The following is a 24,600-nucleotide window of genomic DNA, read 5'->3' on the forward strand; positions in this document are numbered from 1 at the left end:
TAAACATATTTTACTTCAACAGAATGTATAATAAATTTAAATGTGTGTATATACATATATAGGCATTTTTAAAGTCAACCAGACTCAGCTATTAAACATTGACCCACATGCTAGTGCCTAGATTCACCAATTCTGGGTTTAGCAATCCCAGTTCAAACAGAAAACTTTCTTCCCAATATCTCAACACCAGTCCAGAGGAAGCTCCCAATTGGCACTACCTATGGTACCAAGAACAGTTGCATAGGGGATGTGGTATAGGAACTGGCTCAGCCTGGGTCATGTGCTGGGCAAGACCATGTTTGATCATCTCACTATCGGGACAGGCACAGTACCCCAAAAGTAAGAGAGAAGCTGGACAAACAAAATCAATAGACACCCATTACAGTAGTTCCTCAGTAAATGGTAGTTACTATCATGTGAAACAGTTCTGACCTTTTAATCTCAGGAAAGAAAATTAGCAAGTTACTCACTCTGTAGTATCTGACACTAAGGTTAAATAATCTCCAACTCATTTAAATTTTGTCCTTTCCCCAAGGCATCAATAGAGTTCTAGTCGTTAGTTACTTATGATTCATTCCTTCTTCTGATCAACATTTCTTGAGCTTCTACTTCCTAAGGAACTGGGTTAGGTGCTGTGGATCCACTAAGTTTACTCTAAATTTGATAAATGGCAATCTAGCCTGATCACAAGCCCATCTGTTGTGTCTCAAACATCCTGTTCTGAATATGGCACCACTTCTTTAAAAAACAGTTTATGCCACCTCAGCTTCAGTAGGCTAATTGAACCAAACATGTTCAAAGAAGCAAACTCTAAGAATAAATTCCCAAATGTCAGTGCTGTCTAGGAGGAATGAAGAAACATATGGGATCACAGCCATTCTTCAAATTATTCATGCCAAGGTGTCTGAGGGGGCTGGGCTCCAGAGAACAGCTTTATGCCTTCCAGAAAAGTCCTATGGTCATGTAATTCTAATTGTAACCTTGAAAAAAAAGATTGCACATTTAAAAAGTCATTGCAAAAAAAGATTCTTAACACAGAGGGCCATTATGTTATATTCCATTTGCAGTATAAAACAATGTCATAGCCTTAAAATTGGGCAAGAAACGTCCTTTATTGTAAGAACATCCTTTGCATGTGAACATAATGAAAGCCATCCACCCTGTACACCATCTTTGGGGAGATCAGGCTGGTATCTTCTCTAGAAAGGACAATAGGGGTCTTTGAAAAACTATGGCATGCATCTTACTTACAAAAGTGAACAAATGTCTCTTATGCTAGAAAGAAATAGATCAAAGTGGCTCAGATGTGTAAACCAGAGGCAGTTAAAAGAGAGTTTTTTGTTTAAAGGATATGGGCCAAAAAGAAAACAGACACTCAGGAAGTTAAAGAAATCAGCTCAGCTCAGATCAGGAAAGAAAGAACAGCCTAAAATAGCCTGTGCAACTGTAGGCCAGAATCTGCATCATGAGCTAGGAGGATGGGAGAAAGGCTAGGAAAGGGGTTGGGGGCCAGGCTTGAGTGCCAGCCGCATGGTAGGCTCTACATCAGCTCTTTGGCATAGGTAATCACTTAATCCTCAAAAATTTCAAGATAGGTATTATTTATCCTCACATTATAGATGGTGAAACTAACACTCAGAGATGTCAATAATTTGCCTAAGGTCACACAACCAGTTAAGTGTTAGAACCAGAATTCAAGTTCAGAACTATTTGGCTCCAAACACCTATTCCCATAGGCTGGCTTCAGTGAAACTGGGTAGTAAGCAGTCCAAATCCCAATATCCAAAGGGACAGTGGTGAGCTTGATTCCAGTGTGGCTGTTATTTATACCTTGGAGTGAAACATGGGAGAAAGCTCTAGATAGTACAGTATTTTTAGTCAGATGGGTGAAACAGGCAGAGAGGGGTAGAAGGACAAATAGAGGAGACCCCCTAACTGAATAGAGGCAGCATCTTGGCCAATGGCTAGGGGTGAACCTGGAGATGAGCCTAGCTTCAGGGAGAGGGGCTGGTATGGCCATAGTCAGAGAACCACCAGTCCTCACTGGCAACTAAAATTCAAACCCTAACTGGAAGCCGAGCCCCATCATATGGAGTAGGCACCAGGGGAGGGACATGGGATGGAAGCTATGGCTCACTAGGCTACAAGCCTCTAGTACTCATTCCAGAGTCACTGCAACATGGGCAGCAGGACCACATCTGGTGGGTACATACCTCTTAGGTCCTAAGACCATCTCAGCCTCTGAGTAGAGTTAAACCTACAGGTTAAATGTCTTCAGCACTGGTACCCAAGCATGATTTCTAGTAGAGGAGACAAATAATGAGCAAGAAAACCAATAAACAAGTAAACTATTCAAAAGTCAAAAAAAGATCTAAGAAAATAAAAAGCCTGAGACCAGACAAAAAAGTTAAGAGGAGGGGGATACATTTTAGATTAAATGCTCAGAAGAAGTCTCTCTGTAGATGTCACATTTAAGCTGCAGATCAGGAGATGGAAAGAAGCTAAGCCTGACAGGGTAGAAGGAAGAGCAGTCCACGCAAAGGGAACAGCTCTTGTACCAGGCCTCAGGTGAGAAAAATGGGGGACCTTAGAGAAACCATAAGAAAGTGGGGCTGGAGCAGAGTGGTAAGTGGGAGAAGGTTGCAAAGTGATGTTGAACATAAATAAATGCAATTGCATTCAGTTTGTAGACCAAGGCAAGGAGTTCAAACTTTTCCTTGCAGAGTATAAAGGGGAACCACTGAGGCATTTATAGGTGGGATGTGGCATGATTGCTTTGTGTCAGGAAAGAGCAGGAGAGGAAACCATGAGCCCAGCAAGAAAGCTGTTGCCACAATCTAGGCAAGAGGTGAGAGGATGCTGCAATTAATGAACAGTGGAGAAAGGATGGGGATAAGGTGGAGGTGAGCTGGGAGATAAAATCAATGGAGACTCATTGATGGAGTGGATGTGGAAAGTAAGAACAGAGGAGGAATCAGGACTAACTTTTCTGTTCCTGACGTCAGCAACTGGGTGAATGGTACTACTGCCTGAGATGGAGAAGATCTGTCAGTGAAAGGCAGGTTCCAGGAGAGAAATCAAGAGTTGTGCTGTGGACATTTTCAAGTTGGTATATCCAAAGTGCAGACATCAGAAAGGCTATTTGACGTGTTGAGTCTGGAGTTCACAGGAGAGATTTTAGTTCCTGAGAGCCTATGGAGATATCCCAACCAAGGGAATTCTACAGAGATTTTCTCTAAAGGCGTCTACTTGGCCTTTATTTTTACCTCACCAGTTCCACAATTATGCACATGCATTGCAGAGCGTGCTATTCTATATCCTTCCCATCTTTGTCAAGTAAAGAGTTTGAAAGAAAAAAAGAGGGATAATGAGATAAGAACCACAGCAAAAAAATTAAACCCTCACAGTACTATTCACATAAGGAAAACACTAGAAAAAAAAATCTATACATAGTAGGGATCAGGCTTAAATAAGTTATTACACATTCCTTAAAGGAAATATAAGTCAGCCACTGGAAATTGATAACTATAAATCTATATTTATTTTCTGGTATGAAAGATATTCAAGTTATATGGAAAAAGTATTTTATAAAACAACAAATGCTATATAATCATATCATTTATTTGTTAGAGAGAGATAAATTAATAACCATACTGGTATGATCCCTGCCTCCTGAAAAAAAACCTTGAGAAATATATGTACATCAAAGCTTAAATAGTGGTTACTGTGGGTGAGGGAATTCTCAGTGAATTTTACTTTCTTTTTCATATTTTAATGCATTACCAGGTTATTTTTACAGTGAACTATATGGCTATGCTTTTACATCTGTCTTTATAAAAACAAAAACAAAAACAACCATTTTCACTTAGGAAGAACCAAACAACAGTCTGGAAATTTCAGGTGGAAGCCAGAAAGAGCCAGGCTGGCGGCCAGCTGCTCTGCCACTGCCATGATCAAAACAGTTTGTGTTTATTCATTTCAATTCAATTCAACAAACACAGCTCGTGCACCTTTTCTGGGCCAGATTCTAGTTAGATGATAAGGAAGCACATAGATGAACCCATCTTATTCCCAGACCTCAATAAACTCACAAGAAAGTAATCTGGCTTTGATACACATTTATAGAAGATTATATTACTTTGCTAGAGCTGCCATAATAAAATGTCACAGATTGAGTGACTTAAATAACAGAAGTTTATTGGCTCATAATTCTCCAAGATCAAGGGGTCAGTCAGCAGGCTGGGTTGCTTCTGAGGCCTCTCTACTTGGCTTGCAGGTGGCCACCCTCCTGTTGTATCTTCACATGGTCTTTCCTCTATGTGAATCCATCCCTGGTGTTTCTGTGGAGATACCCGTCAGAGTGTATTAGGGCCCACCTTTAAAAACCTCATTTTAACTTCATCACCTTTTTAAAGGCCTCATCTCTAAAAACAGTCATAGGTGTTGGATATTATAACTTTCACATATGAATTTTGAAGGGACACAATTCAGACCATAACAAGATCCACAAAATTAAAATTTCAGTGGTAAGATTCCTATTTATTGTGTGACTTACTATTGATACCTCTTAAATTTGCTGTGTAAAATATGAACCAGATATTCAGAAATATCTTACAAAACACTTAAGAAGAATAATCATATAAAGAAAAACACTTAATAAGAATAATCATATAAAGAAAAGTATCTTCTTATAAAATGATTAGATACCACAATGACATGTTCACTATTATGCATCACATTCAAAATACAGATAAACTGACCAAAATGAAGTGAAGAAATCATGATATTTTCATTTTGGTACCTATGCAACCTAGAAAAGAATATTTGAAATAAAGTTTCCAGAGAGTGAGATTATATTTATTAACATAATAGAGCATTATAATCTATTAATAACTTCTCTAATCACTTTGTCTTATGCATAATGAGGTAAATAGGGCTCGAATAAAATCAGGGATTAAAAAGCTAGAGTGAGGGGCACCTTGGTGGCTCAGTGATTGAGCATCTGTCTTTGGCTCAGGGCGTGATCCCGGGGTTCTGGGATCGAGTCCCACATCAGGCTCCCTGCAGGGAGCCTGCCTCTCCCTCTGCCTATGTCTGCCTCTTCCTGTGTTTCTCACTAATAAATAAATAAAACCTTTTTTTAAAAAAAAGCTGGAATCATCTACAAAATTTTAAAAAATTGTATGTCATCTTCAAAAATTCTCATTTTGTTCAAGAATACTCAAAATCCATTCTCCCTTAAACTGTATTCCAAAAAATAAAAAAATAAAAAATTAATAAACTGTATTCCATACGGAAGAAAACAGAAAGCACTGCCTAATTAGAGAAAAGGTGGCTTCCCAAGGGATTTAATTGAGCAAACACCTAACATAAGGTAGCTGCCCGTGGTAACAAAAATCAAGTAAAGGACTCTATTCTAAATTGCAAACAGGCTTATTGCTTCTCAGCAATATTCAACATAATGCTAGCAATATGTCTTCTTTAGCACACTCAGAAAAATAATAATTAATTAATGCAAAAATATCCCCTTCCTATCTTGCCTTCATTCTCTTTTTCCAAGATTCTATCTGTAAAACAGGAAAAGAGCCAGTAGGACTGCCAAACAAATAGCACTTACCACCACAGTGGCAGGTGTAGGGAAATATTCAGTAGATGTATAGTAGACATTTGTTTGCTCCCTCTCTGAAATGTATTCCTCTGTAACACCAAAGTTCCTCTGATAGTCTCCAACTCCCAGTCTCTTGTCATATGGTATAGATGGCCTTGATCCTAATACACTACCAATTCCAGGAGAGGAGTTTATTTGGTTTATGTCAATCAGCATCCCATATCTACTTTGTCCACAGTGATTGGTTTAAATATGAACATATTACTTAGAACCAGAGATGTGAAAAGATCGAACACTCCTGGGAAGTAGAATCTTTCTCTCTCTCTCCTAGTTGGTGGATTATAAAGCCTAGAATTAAAGAAGCCATTCTGGTACCTAAAAGGCAGAGCCTGGAGCTATCATGAGTTAATAGAGTTTCTAATTGGACCCCACACATGCATCCTTAGCTTCTAGATTTGATTATCTGTTAGGGTGACATACCATTCCCTTGATTGTTTAAGCTAGTGTGAATTATGTTTTCTGTCACTTGTGATCAAAAGATTTCTTATGCAGTGAAAACATTGAATGAAGAAGTGATAAACCAGCCATAAAAGGGAAAGATTGCTACAAGTGTACTCTATATTCATATACTGTGAACAAGCTTACAGTATGTCATATAAAGACAAGGAAGGAAAAGCCCCCCATTTCCTCCACAAGGTAAAATTAAGGTAAATCTATCCAAAGATTCTAATACCAAGTCTTCATATAGATTTTCAATTTTCAATCAACCTATAGATGATCACTTTATAAATTCCCAGTAGAAAATATCCAATCTCAGGATAACTTGACAAGATTTGGAGAATTGGCCACACATCTCATAATTGTCAAGGATAAAGAGTTTGAAAGTAATGTAACTAAATAACAGAGTTTCCTTCAAAGGTATGATAACTTTAAAAAGAGGATAAAAGGGGATCCCTGGGTGGCGCAGCGGTTTGGCGCCTGCCTTTGGCCCAGGGCGCGATCCTGGAGACCCGGGATCGAATCCCACGTCGGGCTCCCAGTGCATGGAGCCTGCTTCTCCCTCTGCCTGTGTCTCTGCCTCTCTCTCTCTCTGTGACTATCATAAATAAATAAATTTAAAAAAAAATAAAAAAATAAAAAGAGGATAAAAATAGAAACGTGTGAAGAAGCTCATGTCAAGCAGTGACTCTTGGAATCTGGGAGTCTTGTGCCAATGATCTGGGAAGAAAGCAACCTGTTCCTATTGTTTCCTGCTTCTGACCCCAAATAGTTCTGGAAATCTTCACTCAGTCACTGTTAGTGGTGGTGATTTCAGTGACACCTTATATTACCTGTTCCAGTTACTGTGTTCCAGTACTAAAATCAATTCTAGTTATAATGATAGCATAACAAATTATTTCAAAATGTAGTGGCTCAAATTGACATCTAGTTTATGAATTTGAAATCTGAACAGGCGTTGGTAAAGACAACTCATCTCCACTTTATTGGGTATTGGCTGGGACAACTTGAAGGATGGGGATTGGAATCATCTGAAAGCTTGCTCATTCACTTGCCTACTGTTTAATGCTGGCCTTGGCTGAGACCTCAGGTGAAGATGTTGGCCAGAACACCTATACATAGCCCAGCTTCCTCACAACACGGTCATTGTTTTCCAAGAGCAAGTATCCTGAAAGGGAGGGAGAAAGGGAAGGAGAAAGAGAAAGAACACCTGTTATGGTCCCTTACTCAAATTCTTTCAGTGTTCCTTCCAGAAGACACATTCCAGTTTTTAATCTTACATCAGAGGCAGTTAGGTGAATATAAAGAAGCAGTGGAAGCCTCTGTGAATGATAAAGCCAAATCATCTGTTAATTTATTATAACATTATAATTGATTTTTAACATTATCAGAATGGAGGAGAATGGAACCTTCTACTAAGCTATAATACATAATCAGTTTTATAAAGATTTTGTCACTGATTATGCTGGGAAAAGGAAGACATGTTATGAAAAGTGAGAAAACTGACAAACCCCTAGGTCTTTAATTTATCCCATAAACCTGCATTATGATTGTCCCTGATTGACAATAGCATTAAAACCTAAAAATAAAACATTCTGTAAATACTATCAGCCTTTGTACATGAACATTATAATGTTTATTTTAGTATGAAAGATATGTGGTCATTGAGATCTATTGATATTAACCTAGATACCCCAGGAAGACTGAAATTTTCTTTTGAGTTGATTCCATGTGTCATTCCTGCATTCTATGTTTGGTAAACAAAAGAGCTCTCATAATAGCTTTGAATCAAGTAAAATATGGACAGCATCAAGAAATAATTATTTCTATTCACTTTCTTCTATATGGATAAAGGAGGAGGAAATCTTCATGTTTCCTGATGGCCTTACGCAAAAGATTATTCAAACATAAAGGCCATCTTACTAATCTTATTACAAATTTGAGGTTTGGTTTTGAGAAAGGCAAAATCAGACTTGTCAGAAAAGATAAGAGCATAGAAGTCATTAATATCCAAAGACAAGAAATAGTTACATACAATATTTTTAAATAAATAATCATAACTATTAATATTTTTAACTTCAAAAAATAAGTAATCCTCTTTTCAAGGTAATTCAAGAGTATTCAAAAAGCAGAGTCAGAACAACTTTTAATAAAAGACATCTCTGTTATCTGGACAGAAAATAACTTTGCTATGTAAGAGAAAGAAAAAACCTCCAAATACTGATTTTACTCTTTATGAATTTAACCCATGTGACAATTTGCTTTTGTTTTTCTTTATGGCTGAATACATACAATTTGCCAAAACTTTCAACACTTTTCTCATGGCTTTTCAAATCATTAGTTGTTGGCATTATATATTTATGACGTCAAATTAGCTTTATCAAGACCAGTATTCTTTAGGAAAACAATGGCAAAATTCCATAAGAAAATACTAGCAAATGAAATTCAGCAAATATGAAAGGAAAATACTGCATGACCAAGTGAAATTTACTCTAGGAATGTTAAATTTATTTTAACATTCAAAATCAACTGATGCAATTCATCATGCTAAAAGAATAAAGGAGGAAAACAATATGGTCATTTAAACTGATGGAGAAAAGAGCATTTAACAAAATTCAACATCCATGTATGTAATAAATAAGAGTAATTTATGAAAGTAGAAACATAAAGGAAAATTTTAACTTAATGAGGGGAATCTAAGACACCTAACATTATATATCATTGTGAAATATGGAATACTTCCAAGATTAAGAACAAGACAAGAATGTCCACTCTTACCACATCTAGTCAACATTTTATGAGGTTCTAGCCAGAACAAAAAAGGCATAAATAGTAAATACAAATCATAAAGTTTGGGAAGAAGGAAGCAAAACAGTCTCTATTCACAGATTATGACTGCTTAGGTTAGAAAATCCCTAGACCCTAAATGAATTCAGTAAGGCTTCTGGGTAGAAAGTCAATGTACAAAAATAAGATGAATATATTTTAGCAGAAAACCATTAGAAAAAAAATTTTTAGTAGCCCTTTCAATAGCATCAAAAAATTAACAATTAGAAGTGTATTCAATGAAAGACATAGGAGATAACTACAAAGAGAATTTAAAATAGTGCTGGTATTGGAATGTCTGGGTGGCTCAGTTAGTTAAGCCATGGACTCTTTGACTCAGGTCATGATCTCAAGGTCATGAGATTGAGCCCCCTGTAGGACTCCATGCTTAGCACGGAGTTTGCTGGAGATTCTCTCTCTTCCCTCTGCCCCTCTTTCTGCTCGTGCTCTAAATAAATACATACATAAAATCTAAAAAAAAAAATAATAATGCTAAGATTAAAGAAGATCTAAATAAATACAGCAATACATCAAGCTCATGTATTGGAAAAAATCAGAAATAATGTTGTTAGGATATCAATCATATCTAAACTGATCTAGCAATTCAATACTCATCAATATATAATTCTCATCAGAGAATAATACTCATCAGATTATAATTTCAATTATAATCCCAGCAGGTGTTTGTGGACACTGATGAGTTTTTCCTAAAATATATGTGATAAAAAATAAAATAAAATAAAATAAAATAAAATATATGTGGGGAACCCTGGCTGGTTTAGCACCTGCCTTTGGCCCAGGGCACAATCCCGGAGTTCCAGGATCAAGTCCCGCATCAGGCTCCTGGCATGGAGCCTGCTCCTCCCTCCTCCTGTGTCTCTGCCTCTCTCTCTCTCTGTCTATCATAAATAAATAAATAAATAAATAAATAAATAAATCTTTAAAAAATAATAAAATAAAATATATGTGATAAAGTGAAAGCCCTTAGCTTTATCATATTATAACTTCTTCTCATCAAAAAGATACTATCAAGTATGTTAACTGGAATTAAAATAAAACTTTAAAATAAGATACTATCAGCACACCTTAGTGGCTCAGTTGGTTAAGCATCTGACTCATGATTTCAGTGCAGGTCATGATCTCAGGGTCATGAGATTAGGCCCCGTGAGCACAGTCTGTTTGTCTCTTTCCCTCTGCTCCTTCCTCAACTTGAGTTCTCTCTCTCTCTCAAATAAATAAATCTTTTTTTTTTTTTAAGTTTCAGTTTATTTTATTTATGATAGTCACACACAGAGAGAGAGAGAGAGAGAGGCAGAGACATAGGCAGAGGGAGAAGCAGGCTCCATGCACCAGGAGCCCGACGTGGGATTCGATCCTGGGTCTCCAGGATCGCGCCCTGGGCCAAAGGCAGGCGCCAAACCGCTGCGCCACCCAGGGATCCCTCAAATAAATAAATCTTAAAAAATAAAATACTATCGGAGACCCCTGGGTGACTCAGCGGTTTAGCACCTGCCTTTGGCCTGGGACGTGATCCTGGAGTCCCAGGATCCAGTTCCACATCGGGCTCCCTGCAGGGCGCCTGCTTCTCCCTTTACCTGTGTCTCTGCCTCTCTTTCTCTTTCTGTGTGTGTCTCTCATGAATAAATAAATAAAATCTTTAAATAAATAAATAAATAAATAAATAAATAAATAAATAAATAAATAAAATACTAACAAGAAAGTGAATAGACAAGCCATATACCAGAAAACAATATTTGTAATACCTATTTCTGACAAAAAAAACTTGTATCCAGAGTAATATAGAGCTTCTAAATTCAATAAAAATATATAACTTTTAAAATATATGAATTTGAGGAACATTCCATAATGTTAAACAGATCATTTCACCAAGAAATCATAGCAACCCTAGATGTGTGGATGCACTGCATGAATCCGGATTAGAATGAAGAAAACATAGCTATAAAGATCAATATTGGACAACTGGTTAAATTTTAATATAAACATGGATGAACCTTGAAAACAGAAAACATTATGCTCAGTGATGAAGCCAGTCACATATTATTCCATTTATGTGACATATCCAAATCAGGCAAATCTGCAGACTGAGAAAAGATGAGGGCTCACTCGGGGTTAGAGTCAATGATACGGTACAGGGTGCAGCTAAAGTATAAGAGGTTTCTTTTTGAGGTGATGGAATGTTCTCAAATTGTCCTGATGGGCATATCTATCTGTGAATATTTTTGAACTCTTGATTTTTTCCTTTTAAAAATGATGGATTATGGATTATATGGTGTGTGAATTTTATTCTCGATGAATACGTCATTTTAAAAAATCAATGGTCCTGGGATGCCTGGGTGGCTCAGTGGATGAGCATCTGCCTTTGGCTCAGGTCATGATCCCGGGGTCCCGAGGTTGAGCCCCGAATAAAGCTCCTTGCGGGGAGCCTGCTCCTCCTTATGCCTATGTCTCTACTTCTGTGTCTCTCATGAATAAATAAATAAAATCCTTTTTAAAAATCAGTGGTCCTTTATGTATGCCCTCTTTCTTATACATACCGTGTAGGTATTCATCATTGTCTCAGGTCTTATTCCCTGGAGGCAGAGCCAGGGTCTCAGATTCTAGTGCACATTGTGTATTGAGGAAGTACTCCTCAGGAAAACTTTTAAGGAAGTAAGGACTGTAGTTCTGGAGAAGAGAGTCAAGCCAGATCTTAAATTGCTCCTGCAGAACTGTCCCTACCTTGTATCAAGAAGGATGGTCTTACGGACCCACATTAATTGGTCTGAGGGTGCAGCTTCCCCCAGCCTTGGAGTTGTAACCTTTTTGACAAGCAGGTTCCCATTAGCTGGGAGCTGTTATCTAGCTGGTAAAATGGAGCAGCTGTGAATCATTAGCAACCAAAATACAGCAGCTGGGGGACAGATGCATTGGTCTAGTAAAGGGAGTCTGGGCAGGGCATCAACCAAATCTACTAGGTGCCCCAAAGGAGTCCTTGTCGAGAATGGCAAATATTTAGCTAAAATAGTTCATTATGATACTGTTTGTAATAACAATTAATTGCCCAGCAATTTAGAAGGCATATGTTTTGTTCATACAGAAGGATGCTATTAGCCATTAAAGATGGTAGAAGGCCATTTAGAGAAATGGAAATAAATTAGAGAAATATTATAAGGTTAGCAGGCTACAAAAGTATGAACAATATAATCCCATTTTTATAAACGTAGCAGTACATATATTTGGCATGCCTCCCTATCCCCTTTTGGATGGGATGTACATAAAAATTTAAATATTGGTTATTGCTCGGGAGCAGGATTATAGCTATTTTTATTTTCTATCTTGTATCTGTTTATTCTGTACTATTTTTTATAAAGAAGCAATTTCAAGAATTATATACCAACAAATTAATTCTCAAATTTAAACTGAAATTGTGTGACCAAACACTAATACTGTGAGATTAAAGAGTTAAGATTCCAGCAATAAATTTGGTTCTTGGAGAAGTTACCATCCCAGTATATTGTCTTCCACTTTATACATTTGGGTGTTTCTTTTTAAAATTTTTTTATTCAAGTATAAATAACATACAGTGTTGTATTAGTTTCAGGCATACAATTTAGTGATTCAACAATTCTATACATCACCCAGTGCTCCTCGCAACAAGGGCACTCTTTAATCCCCATAGCCTATCTCACCCATCCCCTATCCCACCTCCCCTCTGGCAACCACCAGTTTGTTCTCTGTATTTGAGTGCGTTTCTTTATTTGTCTCTTTTTCAGTTTGTTCATTTGTTTTGTTTCTTTAATTCCACAAATGCGTGAAGTCATATGGTATTTGTCTTTCTCTGACTTATTTCACTTAGCATTACTTCTTCTAGGTCCATCCATGTTCTCACAAATAGCAAGATTTCCTTCTTCTTATAGCTGAGTAATATCCCATTGTATATATATCACATATTCTTCATCCATCCATCAATGGACTCCTGAGTTGCTTTCATATCTTGGTAATTGCAAATAATGCTGAAAAAACAAAGGGGTACACATACCTTTTTGAGCCTCCAAACTGTTTTCTGCAGTGGCTGAACCAATTTGCATTCCCACCAACAGTGGTGCACAAGTGTTCCTTTTCTCTCCACATTCTCACCAACATTTGCTGTTTCTTGTGTTTTTTAGTTTCTCCATTCTGACAGGTGTTACACATTCAGTTTTGTCATTACACATAAAGCTGGTCAGATTAGTGGTCACTGACTAACAAGAGATGAAACTACCAATCAAATATCCCATGTACTGATTTTCAGTGACCATCACATTCCAGCAGCCATTCCATTCATAACTTTTTGTTTTAAGATTGTATTTATTTATTCATGAGAGACACAGAGAGAGAGGCAGAGACACAGGCAGAGGGAGAAGCAGGCTCCATGCAGGGAGCCCGATGTGGGACTTGATCCTGGGTCTGCAGGATCACGCCCTGGGCCAAAGGCGGCACTAAACTGCTGAGCCACCGGGGCTGCCCCATTCCATTCATAACTTATTCACAGCCTTGTGTACCCAAAGTCAGGTTCCTGAAAAGACATGTAAGTTTATTGAAAGTTGATTGGGTAGTATACAAATCAGATGGTCTGGACAAATATTTCATCCAAGTTTTAGGCTGAGTCTTGATGAACCACAGTAGACCCCCCAGGACCTCCCCTACTCACCACCCCTGCTGAGAGTCAGTCCAGCAGCCCCGGCCACAACTGATAGGATGAAGAATGTGCACCTGACTCAGTAGCAGCATCCACACACTGGTCAGGGACTTTGGTGTGACTTGGAGCAAAAAGGAGATAGAATTCAAGTTGGCTCTCTTGGAAATTTTCATTAGGTATTACTAAGATAAGAGGTGGCTAGTGAGGAGAAACAGGAACCAAGCCATGCTATCTTGTCAGGGCCATGATAGGTCATGGAAATCAAATATTATGAGGCAAAAATCCTACAGAGAGAACCAAGAGATACAAGCAAAGAGACCATGGCAGCCCACAATGAGGCAGAGTCTTTAAAGTGGCCTCAATTCTTGTCTACTTTCTTTTTTCAGCTCTCAGGTATCTTCATGATAAACTGGGGTGAGCAGAATCCCGGGTGAACTCTGGTTTCCTATATCAAAAACACTTCACTTCACATGCACTACCCCTGATTCACCACCCAGTAACAGGAAGCTGGCCATATGTAGTGTCTCTTGGAATCAATGTGGATTAATTCTCCCAAGGGAAGGGGCCAGACTGTGCTACTTCAGTGTGTTTCTTTGAATAATAATGATCTTCCCATTCTCCTGAGGGCAGAAGACTCATCTGGGTTTGCACATCAGTGTACACCCAGCACAGCATCAGCACCTAGATCCTCTCAGTAAACATATTTTGAATGGAGGAATCAACAAATTAGTTTAAAATATCTCATTTACTTAATTTCCACAGCAGCTGTGTGAGATATTTCTCCCATAATCATAGCTTATTGGAATGCAATTGTCTTTTAGCCCATGTAATATTATACGTTTTTAAGTTTCATCTGAACCATTAAAATCAAGAGCAAGAATAATAGCTAACTTTTAGTATCTCAATTAGTCCCTATAGTCATAGAAAGAGAACAAAAAAATCCCTTGCTTATCTACAATGTGCTAAGCTCTTTTTGTTATTCTAATTTAATATTCCCATCAACCATATGAAATAATATTATACTCTCATTGTACAGAAAAAAACCTAAGGCACAGAGGAATTACATAACTAGAAAAACATGAAGCCAGGATTCAAACATAGGTCAAATTTAAAAATCAATTCTTTTCACTTATCATCTCGTGATGTTTACAAGGATCTTAGAGATCATCCAATTCACTCTTTAATTTTACACATGGGAAAATAGTAAGAGCTAAAGTATAACTTCTGATTCCTAACTCTTTGACAGTTGTGAAGACATGGATACCATTGTTCTCTGATGAAGATACATGAGCACAAAAAAAAAAAAAAAAAAAAAAAGCTAAGGCCAGGATAATTCCTTATTGGAGTCACTGCAAGTCTTGAAGTCCTTACCCAGATATTAGTATTACTGATTCCAATTTGCTGTTATAGTTGTTACATTTGACCATAGGAGAAAAATAACTTAAGCCTCATTATCTACTTTAATTTTTCTTATGCTACACATGGATGGACAGATGGATGCATCGATCAATCCATTGATCAATGGATCTATGGATCAATATATCTACCTATCTATATACATTTACAATTTACCTTGCATAAGAAGTTACTATACTTTATGTAATCAGTTCCTCTCATTCAAGCAAAGGTAGGTATTTAAATAATTTTATAGAGCCACATATTGTCCAGTTTATTTTATCCATATACCATCTTACTAAGGTAGAGGCATAAAAAAACAAAAACAAAAACAAAAAACAAAAAACAAAAAAAAAAAAAAAACCTCCATTTCTCAAGTCTCTGTTTGCCTGGGGACCAAAATCCTCTTCTGTGTACAATCTGAGTCAGCATGAAAAGTGACCCAATTCTGCCATTGTTCAGCACTGAAGATTCCTATTCCTTCCAAGAGAAAGGAAATGTGGACCACTGCCAGTACTGGGCCCTGGGTGCCACTTTCTAAAGCTGTCTATAACTACAGACCACTGGTTTCATCTCGTGCTAATTATATTAACTTTATGTACTTTAGGTCACATTGGGATTAAAAGTCACACCAGCAGGGCAGCACTGAATTTCATGGTAACTTAGGGTTTTCTAAATTCACTTTGCATTTATAAGCAGTGATAGTCTTGCACTAGATGTCAGCGGAGGGAAACACCCCAAGGTGAGATCTCTGTTTCCAACGTCATGGGAGAGGATCATGTCCACGCTGGCTAAGTGTACTGGCAAAGGCTAGACCATGTCCATGCGTGGATTCTGTAGCAGTGGACACTAGACATATGAGATACCTCAAATCTAGAACCTCTATAAATACACACACATACACACACACACGCACGCACACACTAGACTGATACACACTGAAGTAATTTACTATAGTTTGATAATTTCTTTGATAATTTCATTCTCACCACTCCCTGGTATGGAGAAAGATCATAAACTTCAGAGCCTGACACGTACATTCAAATTGAAGTTCTGTCATATACTACTTTGTTTACTACTCTCCTTGAGACAACTTGCTACAATTCCCTTTTCTTTGTGTTTTTCATCTGTACAAAAGGGACAATAATGCATTCCTCATACTATTTCTCTACAGATTAAGTTAGATAATGTAGGTAATGCACCTAGCATAGCACCTAGCAAAGAATACTAGGCTCCTTCGTCTAAGAAGAATGGAAGGCACTTTAAGTTTACAACGATTTGGCTTCACAAAGGTAACTGGGCCACCAACTCGTATTTGAAATGATGTTAAAGAACATATAGAGGCAAGAATATGTAACAAGTGCCTGGAGACTCACATAGAATATTTAGGGATTCAGGATAAGGTGATCTAAGGTTGAAATAATCCTTGGCTCTCATCCTACGAAAATGAATTGTAAGTTTCAATGTGAGCTATGTCTTTCCTAGGAAATTATCTCTTTGAGACATTTTGCTGTAAGGCATGGATTTAAAACATTCATATTCTACCAACTTCAAACTTGTAATATAAAGATTTGTTAAGTTCAAACTGGAATACATGGAATTTCTCTGTAAACACTTCGTACAGGTAGATCAAAGAGAGAAGCTGTTACACAAAGTTACAATATTGAAGAAAGAGGAAAACTATGAAGGGGTGTGAAGGTGCCATGCATTACCTCATTTTCCAGTTAATTATGACATTCTTTAGAGATTCATGTGACTATTAGGCCAGGCAGTGTGTCTAGGATTCTGTGAGTCTTGCTGTGTTCAGGTTTGGAGTGACTTAAACTATGTCAGATAGAACCTGTATCATTTTTTAAAAGCATTGTTATGAGTTCTAGAGGTTCACAAACCTAAATCATAGCAACAGAATTCATGGAACAAGCTTCTTGTTTGAACTTAGGTGAGGTCAATTGAACACAATAAAGCAACTGGTACTTGTATAGACATCTTTGAAAGGCCATTTGTCCTGCAAACAAATTCATGGAGTGAAGTAAATTTAACCATGTAGGCAGACGACTGACTCTCTTAAGTCTTTGGTGTGCTTTCTTTATACAGTGACCACAGAAAAGAGCAAATATGCTATATGAGGGAACACTTGAATCACACACATTGTGAATGCAGAACCCAGGGATGTGATAAAATAATAGTTTGCCACACTCTCCGTGGACCTAAGGTCTAAAGCCCAAATTGGAGTTTTGATGACAAATCAATCAACTAGATTAGATAAATCTCATAAAAGTAAACAAGCTGTTGGCATGAATTGCTGGTGCTTATGAAGAAAAATATTCTCATAGATCTGTATAAACTAAAGGACTGATCTAACAAGGATGGGTTGTGGGATGCATAGGGTAGTGTCAAAGTTTCCCTGAGACCCTTCACTCATGGGATATACCTCTGAGAAATGAAAAAGAATCTAACTGTAGGAGCTTAAGATAGAAATAAGGACTTTTACCGCTGTGTATTTTGATACGAAGATTCCGTTGAGTCTAGGCAGAAATGCCTAAAACTCCAAGTATTCAGCAAATGAATGAAAGGAACATGTTTCTCAAATGATAGTAATTATTATCTTATGACGAATAATTAGAACTAATAACTGTATTTTGCATCATGCTTTAAAAGCTACTTTCACATTCATAATCTCTTAATCCTTCTAAAAACTCCATGCATTAAGTGTATTCTTCCCATTATACAGATAAAGAAATGGAAACACAAGACATTAATTAACCTGACCAAGACAACACAGCTATGGCCCAGCTAACAAAGAGTGTTATTTTTCCTAGTCTCACAGGTTCACTTGAATGGCATTGATATGGCATAGGTAATAATCTCAATTTAAAGTATCCTAGGATAAAAATAAAATCACCAATATAAATTTAAAAAGTATAATGGAAGTACAGGGGTCATCAATTCTTTGGAGAAATGTGGCCATGGAAGGTCAGCACAGAACAATTATTATTACTCATTAAGAGAAAATAATCATTCTCTGGAGATATTTAATTTGCTATAATATTACTAAAGCTTTAGAAAACTCGAAGAATTGTTTACAGTGTAGAGACAATGCGGATTACATAGAACCAAAGAAACACTGGGGAATGTACTTGTCTTGGTTGTACAGCCTTTTTTTTTTTTAATTCATTGTGTTTGTGTGGCCCAGTAATTACATTTTGAAGTTTCACAGCATGGAGAAGCTGATGTAGCAAGTAAGCCAATTTGAATAGGTTTTTCATTGTTTCTTGTAAAGACATGATTTGCGGTTGCAATGTTTCCTTTCACCGGATGCCTTCAGATGATCAAGTCCTCCCTTCAAGAAAGGAAAGGAAATCAACCAAACAGCCAACATTGCTCACCTCTGCCACATTCAAGACAGCTTATTTGCATGTTGCAGTGAAGTCTCTTATTAGCTCTTACTCTGTCTTGAATCCAGAATACTTTATTTTGATCTTACGATAAAAAGACATAATATCGCTACTGTATGATTTTGATAATGCACATTCTACAGAGTTTAGTGATAAGCCTGACACTGCCATTTTCTCAAATTATACTGTAGGACAATTTGCAACCATTTTTCAAATTATCCATTTAACAAGTGATAAAGTATCTCTCTCATGTACAGAATGAGCACCTAATGGAGTTTCTCCTTATCTGAATTCAAAGTCACCCTCCCTTCCTACCTAATCAGTGTAACCAAGGTTCCACAATACTGAGTAGACTCCTTCAGATTTGGAAGATCTTTTATAATATTAAACCCTCTAATAGGCTGAGTACCTTCTGAGCAGAATCAAAGATGTGAAAAAGAACATTCCCAAAGAGAGCTAGGGGAAAGGATGACACACACACACAGTGTTGGCTTTCTCACCCTTGAGCTGAGCCATGCCGATGCCCAGGAAGAAGTTAACAGAACTCAGAAGGCCAAAATCCATGAGAAACCCCTGTGAAGATGGAATTCACAACCTAGAGGTGACAAAAAAAAAAAAAAAAAAAATTGTGGCTGAGAGCAGAAGAGGACCAGGCACCATGGACAGAAAACAGACTAAGGGAAGCCATTTCCCCACTAATATGCTTTGTATCTTAAATTACAGGCCAACCTGTAATCAGCCAGCTGCAGCAGGGACCCAACAACCAGGATGGGCCACTCCCTTATCTCACCCCCATCCAACCAAGCTTGTGATGACAACAGTGGGAGGCATGTGTTTGGTAAGCACCAGGCCTGAGACAAAGTTATCAGGAGGCGCCCTATGGAGGGGGATAGATTGGTATGTGGCCAGGAAGAAGGGAACATCCATCTCTGTCAGGCAAGAGAGCTCAGGAAGTGCCACCTTGACCAGAAAACCAAGGAAATTCTTCTCTGCTGCTAGGCACCCATCTTTGCATTTGTCGTCCTCTTTTCAGTTTGCTAGTAACTCCTAATCCACCTGGAACTATCTCTCGACTTAATTCTTCCATCACCTCAGCGCAGAATAGATGATAGTTAAGAGCAGGAATAGATTATAAGGAAGGTAAAAGAGAAAGAAAGGAGAAAGAGGTGAGCCTTCTTCATGAGTCTTCTGGTCCCAGTTTTAGTACATCCTGAGGTATCATTATAGAAACCCAGTCCTCAGGGATCCCTGGGTGGCTCAGTGGTTTAGAGCCTGCCTTTGGCTCAGGGCATGATTCTGGGGCCCGGGATCCAGTCCCACGTCAGGCTCCCTGCATGGAGCCTGCTTCCCTCTGCCTGTGTCTCTGCCTCTCTCTCTCTCTCTCTCTCTCTCTCTCTCTCTGTGTGTGTCTTTTGAATAAATAAATAAAATCTTAAAAAAAAAGAAAAGAAAAGAAACCCAATCCTCTGACATTATTATAAAGTACCATGTATTACACACCTGTCATGTCAAACTCAATGCCACCCGCTTGACAAGTATTATGTAATTCAGTACAACAGTAACTCATAGGTGAGGAGTCAAACATTTTTAAAAAGTCTTAAAATGAGGGGAACCTGGGTGGCTCAGTGGTTGAGCATCCACCTTTGGCTCAGGTCATGATCCTGAGGTGCCGGGTTGAGTCCCACATTAGGTTCCCCATGGGGAGCCTGCTTCTCCCTCTGCCTATGTCTCTGCCTCTCTGTGTATCTTATGAATAAATAAAAAAAAATATTTTTAAAAAGTCTTAAAATATGTCCGTACTCATACGGATTTTATGTTGTCAGATCCAAAAGTCAAACCCAGGTCAGGGTGGCCCCAAAGATCATTCTCTAAGAATAATGATTTCTAAAATAATAATAATTTCTAAAATTCCCTTTGAAAATGCTTAACAAGCAGGCATCTGCAGCTGAGTGTAAGGCAGACACCCTTTGAGATTAGGAAGATGATTTCCAGCTACCATCCCCTGTGCAGCGGAAATGGGTCAGGGGCCCATTGTCCCAGGGGCTTCCCCCAATGGGAGGCAGGACTGAGACAGGGGAAGTGGGAGAGAAGCTGCTTTTCCCCCTTCTAGTCACACTTACTCTGTCTTTCCAGGTCTGTGTCAGAGAAAGAACACCACCTCTTTGCTTTGATTTGTACCCAAAACACCAGGCATGAATGTTGAATACCACGTACTGCATGACAAAAAAAAAAAAAAAAAAAAAAACTTGAACATTAGATATTCCCTAAAGACTTCATGCATCTCTGCTTCCCAAGTTCCCCTCTCTCTGGAATCCTCTGGAAACTCAATCACCTCTTTAATTTGCAGAACACTTTAGCCCTCTGCTCCCTGTGGCTTGGCTTGGGCAGATCATTGATGTTCTAAGATTCATTAATGTGCTTTGCTCAATAATGGAGCAGTTTCTCTGGTTTCCCTGATTTATATGTCCTGAGGAACAGGACAGAGGCCCATTTTCTTTTCTTCCTTTCCTTCTCCCCCATCAGCTCCCACACAGAGATTTCTCTCACCTTTGTAAATTATTCTATCCACATTAAAAGTCAGTTGCTGTTCACTGTAATTTCAGGTTTGTTTTTTTAAGTCTCTTACTAACACCTTAATTAATCATAACTTACTTATACTTCAGTTGCACAGAAAACACCTGTCTATTCAAAGGAGGTAGCAAAAAGGTGCTCTTACTAATTCTTCAGGGGCACTGGCAAGCCAAGACATTTCTTAAGTTGTAACATTTTAGAGGAAAAAGTATTATATTAATCCTTGATCGTGCCATTAATATATACTCTTGAGTTAATACTTTCCCACAAAATCTTTAGTGAAAACAGTTTAGTAACCAAGGGACTGGTCTATATCTCAACCACATGGGATGAGAGACAGTTCTAGAACTTCCAATTAGAGCATGGCAGGCAGTTGGATGGCCCCAGGATGTGAGGTATGTTTAGAAGTACGGCTGGACCCTGCCCAGACGCTCACTTGTAGGTTACAAAGAAAACCAGAGAAGGGAAATAAGCTCCTGTGAGAAAATGGGAAGAGCAGAGCATAAGGCCGGGGTGCCCTACTTCATCAACACAGGAAGAGCTAAGAACATTTCTACTATTATTTTTTAAGCATTTAAGTGGTTCCTAAAATGAAAAATCAATGTTTTACATAAGTTCAACCTTCGATGCTGTTGGAATTTTATATTTCTGACTTCTGCTTTCCTCCAAATGATGTTCTTGAAACATTTTCTGAAATCTCAGAGGTAAAAGATAAAGGCAAGCCAGGACCTCCAGCATTTGTTAAAATGTTTTGTCTAATCCACCCTAGTTTACTCTGCTCCACTGCAGGCCGATTTTAATCCTCATATGCAGTCCATTCTGACCCTCTGCCCACAAAGATAAGAGGAATAAAGCTTTTACAATAATGTAATATCATATCTGGAAAGGATTCCATAAATCCTCCTGTAAGATTGGTACGAAAAAATCCAATTTAGCAAAAGCTTTAAACACACACAGACCCACACACAATACAACATACCTCCAATCAATGAAGCTCATGATGAACTGGGGCCAGAGGGGAGATATAAATCTGTATTCTGCCCCCCCCCCCAAAAAAAGCACAACTTCACAGTGGAAGTCTTAATTCTGCAAGTCTTTAAAATAGACAATGAGTATTAAGATCTTTAGACTTTCTTTTTCCCCCTGTTGGTTCTGAATCTCAGACTTTCAAAATACAACTTTTTTGTCTTACCTTATGAATCTTCCAATTTTTTCCCAGCAAAAACGGCTAGCTTTGACAAACTCAATTTTGCTTTTTCTTCTCCTTCGCAAGTATATTATCATGATTTCAGACCAAATTCAAAAAATTTTTTCTAATTTTAAGCTTGCTGCTTTATGCTTATAGTATTATCCAGATTTAATGGAGAATTAACAAACAGACAAACACAAAAATCAGTCTAATGGTTTGCCAACCAACAGCAGTTATAGATAAAAGCAGTTTGCTTTCCCTGGGCAGATTTTGACCAACATATCACAATGACCTTATCCTATAAGGCAAAGTGATCGGCTTCCCTGAAAGCAGCCACCCAACTACCTACTCAGGCTATTAATGTCTTTTCATTACCTACATTTTTATTCTACTCTATGATTGCCCTGGCGGCCTTTGAGAGATCCAGGAAATGGGCTATAGCGGCATAGTCCTGTACACCGAAAGAGAAAGTGCTGGTGGCTGTATGTGCTGTGTGCACAATTAACAGGAGGACCTAGCTTTGTGTGAAAGCTGGAGAGTTGCAAAAAGAAAAGGTTTTAAACAAAATTCTCCCTTGTCTTTGGGGAGAGTGCTGCTTACTTATTCTATGGCAAAGTCTTTTATAATACCACATTTTATTTGGTGACGTAGTTAACCTTACTCTAATTTATGTGTTTTAAATCTGGATCTTTGGGATGCCTGGGTGGCTCAGCGGTTCAGCTAAGGGCGTGATCCCCAAGTCTCAGGATCGAGTTCCGCATTGGGCTCCCTGCATGGAGCCTCCCTCTCTCTCTGCCTATGTCTTTGTCTCTCTGTGTGTGTCTCTCCTGGGTAAATAAATAAAATCTTTTTTAAATATCTGGATCTTTATTTATTGGGTTCTTGGAGTGACTCATTTACTCACAGATTTGATTTTCAACCCATTCAGATGCCATTATGCACCATGGGCCACCAGTCCTTACCTCTTCTTTTGTACAAACTCACTTGCAGATTTACAAAAGCTTTGTCTGTGCTTTCATTCTTCACCCACCTTCCCTGGAATGCCTTCGCTTCCGACATTCTCTGACTTCAAAGCCCTCTGGCTTCACTGGCTTCACATTCTACCTTGCAATGTAGTTATTAGCTTGCATATCTCATTTCCTTCCCAGATGATCATCTCAAAGTTCAGAGCCAAGTCTGACTTCATTTTGTATCACCCAGAGCTTATACAATAGCCTTCTTAATAATTATTTGTTGAATTTGAACTAAGTGTTTTTCTCCTCAACATCCAAGCCTTCTCTGACATGAGTTTGAGCAAACTGAGTTACAGCACAGTCTCAATACCTTGTGTAGCACACAAGACTGACCATATACTTGCCCTGTATCAGCCCTACTTCTAAGCATGAATCTCTCCCATCACCTGAACTATGTGACAAACCCATACGTATTTTAAGCCACATTGGTTAAATAACAATGTACCATATTATTTTAAAAGAACAAATTATATAATCTTAAGCAGGTTACTAACTCTTGCTACAATATAAGTGTTTATTTCAGTGACTAATTATACTTGATTCACATTACTTTCCTTTTTTAATTTTTAGTTCCCAATACTACCTTATTATGCCTCTGTGCTTTTGCATATTCTCCTCATGCTTACAATATTCCCTGTCCTGATTGCTTCTCTACTAATTTCTACTTTATCCTAAGGACTCCAAATTTACATCTTTAACCCAAGAGTCTCTCCTGATCCCAAAACCATACATCCAACTGCCTTGCTGACATCTTCACAGAGAGATATTAGAAGCCTGCAGCATTGGTCCAGATATACTATACTGCATGGTGGTCTAGATTAGGACTGTACCAGTGCAGATGGGCAAAAGAAGCAGAGATTGGGGTATATTTTGAGAGTTGTGTCAATAGGAGCGCCTATGACATATAAATGCAGGTTATTTCACATTATTAAAAGTTTAATATAATAACAATGAAAGCATGAACTCAGTTTGCTGTTAACTTTGCTCCTCTTACAGTTAAAGATCTGCTGATTACAGACCCTGTGAGTAGACACCTTACAGTTGTATGTTTGTCAGGCACAGAGAGTTTGATTACACAAATCTATCCTCACTAGTGGAATATGAGATTATTTAAATTCTTTCTCTCCTGAGAGACACCTTTTTGAAGTTGCAGGCTTACATTTCTACCTTCCTCCTTAAAATTTCCATTTAAATATCTCACAGCTATTTCATACTTAACATGTCCAAAACTGAACTCTTATCTCTTATGCTACCTCAATCTGTTCCTTCTCCAACATTTGCTAACTCAAAAATTGCATCATTATCCATGTAATACCAGAAACTTGGGAGCCATCTTTGACAATGATCTCTCCCTTACTACCCAGATCCAATTGATCAGTACATTCTAATGATTCCATTAAATTATAACTTGAAATATGTATCTCCAT

The 24,600-nt window shown here is 38.0% G+C and overlaps 1 long non-coding RNA gene across 3 annotated transcripts in view; it reads right to left on the bottom strand.

Moving 5' to 3' along the window:
* LOC140640074 (uncharacterized) overlaps nt 1-24,600 on the bottom strand; it is a 113,077-nt gene that overhangs the window by 8,460 nt on the left and 80,017 nt on the right. For 2 of the 3 annotated variants that reach the window (XR_012036731.1, XR_012036732.1), the window contains 2 exons: nt 20,521-20,613; nt 18,901-18,995 (listed from right to left, as the gene is read on the bottom strand). This is a non-coding gene — a long non-coding RNA (uncharacterized lncRNA). Of the gene's footprint in view, nt 1-13,259; nt 18,346-18,900; nt 18,996-20,520; nt 20,614-24,600 lie in introns of those variants that run through there. The other variant, XR_012036733.1, reaches the window with a different exon arrangement.

The sequence above is a fragment of the Canis lupus genome, chromosome 9 (assembly GCF_048164855.1).
Source record: "Canis lupus baileyi chromosome 9, mCanLup2.hap1, whole genome shotgun sequence".
Taxonomy (NCBI): domain Eukaryota; kingdom Metazoa; phylum Chordata; class Mammalia; order Carnivora; family Canidae; genus Canis; species Canis lupus.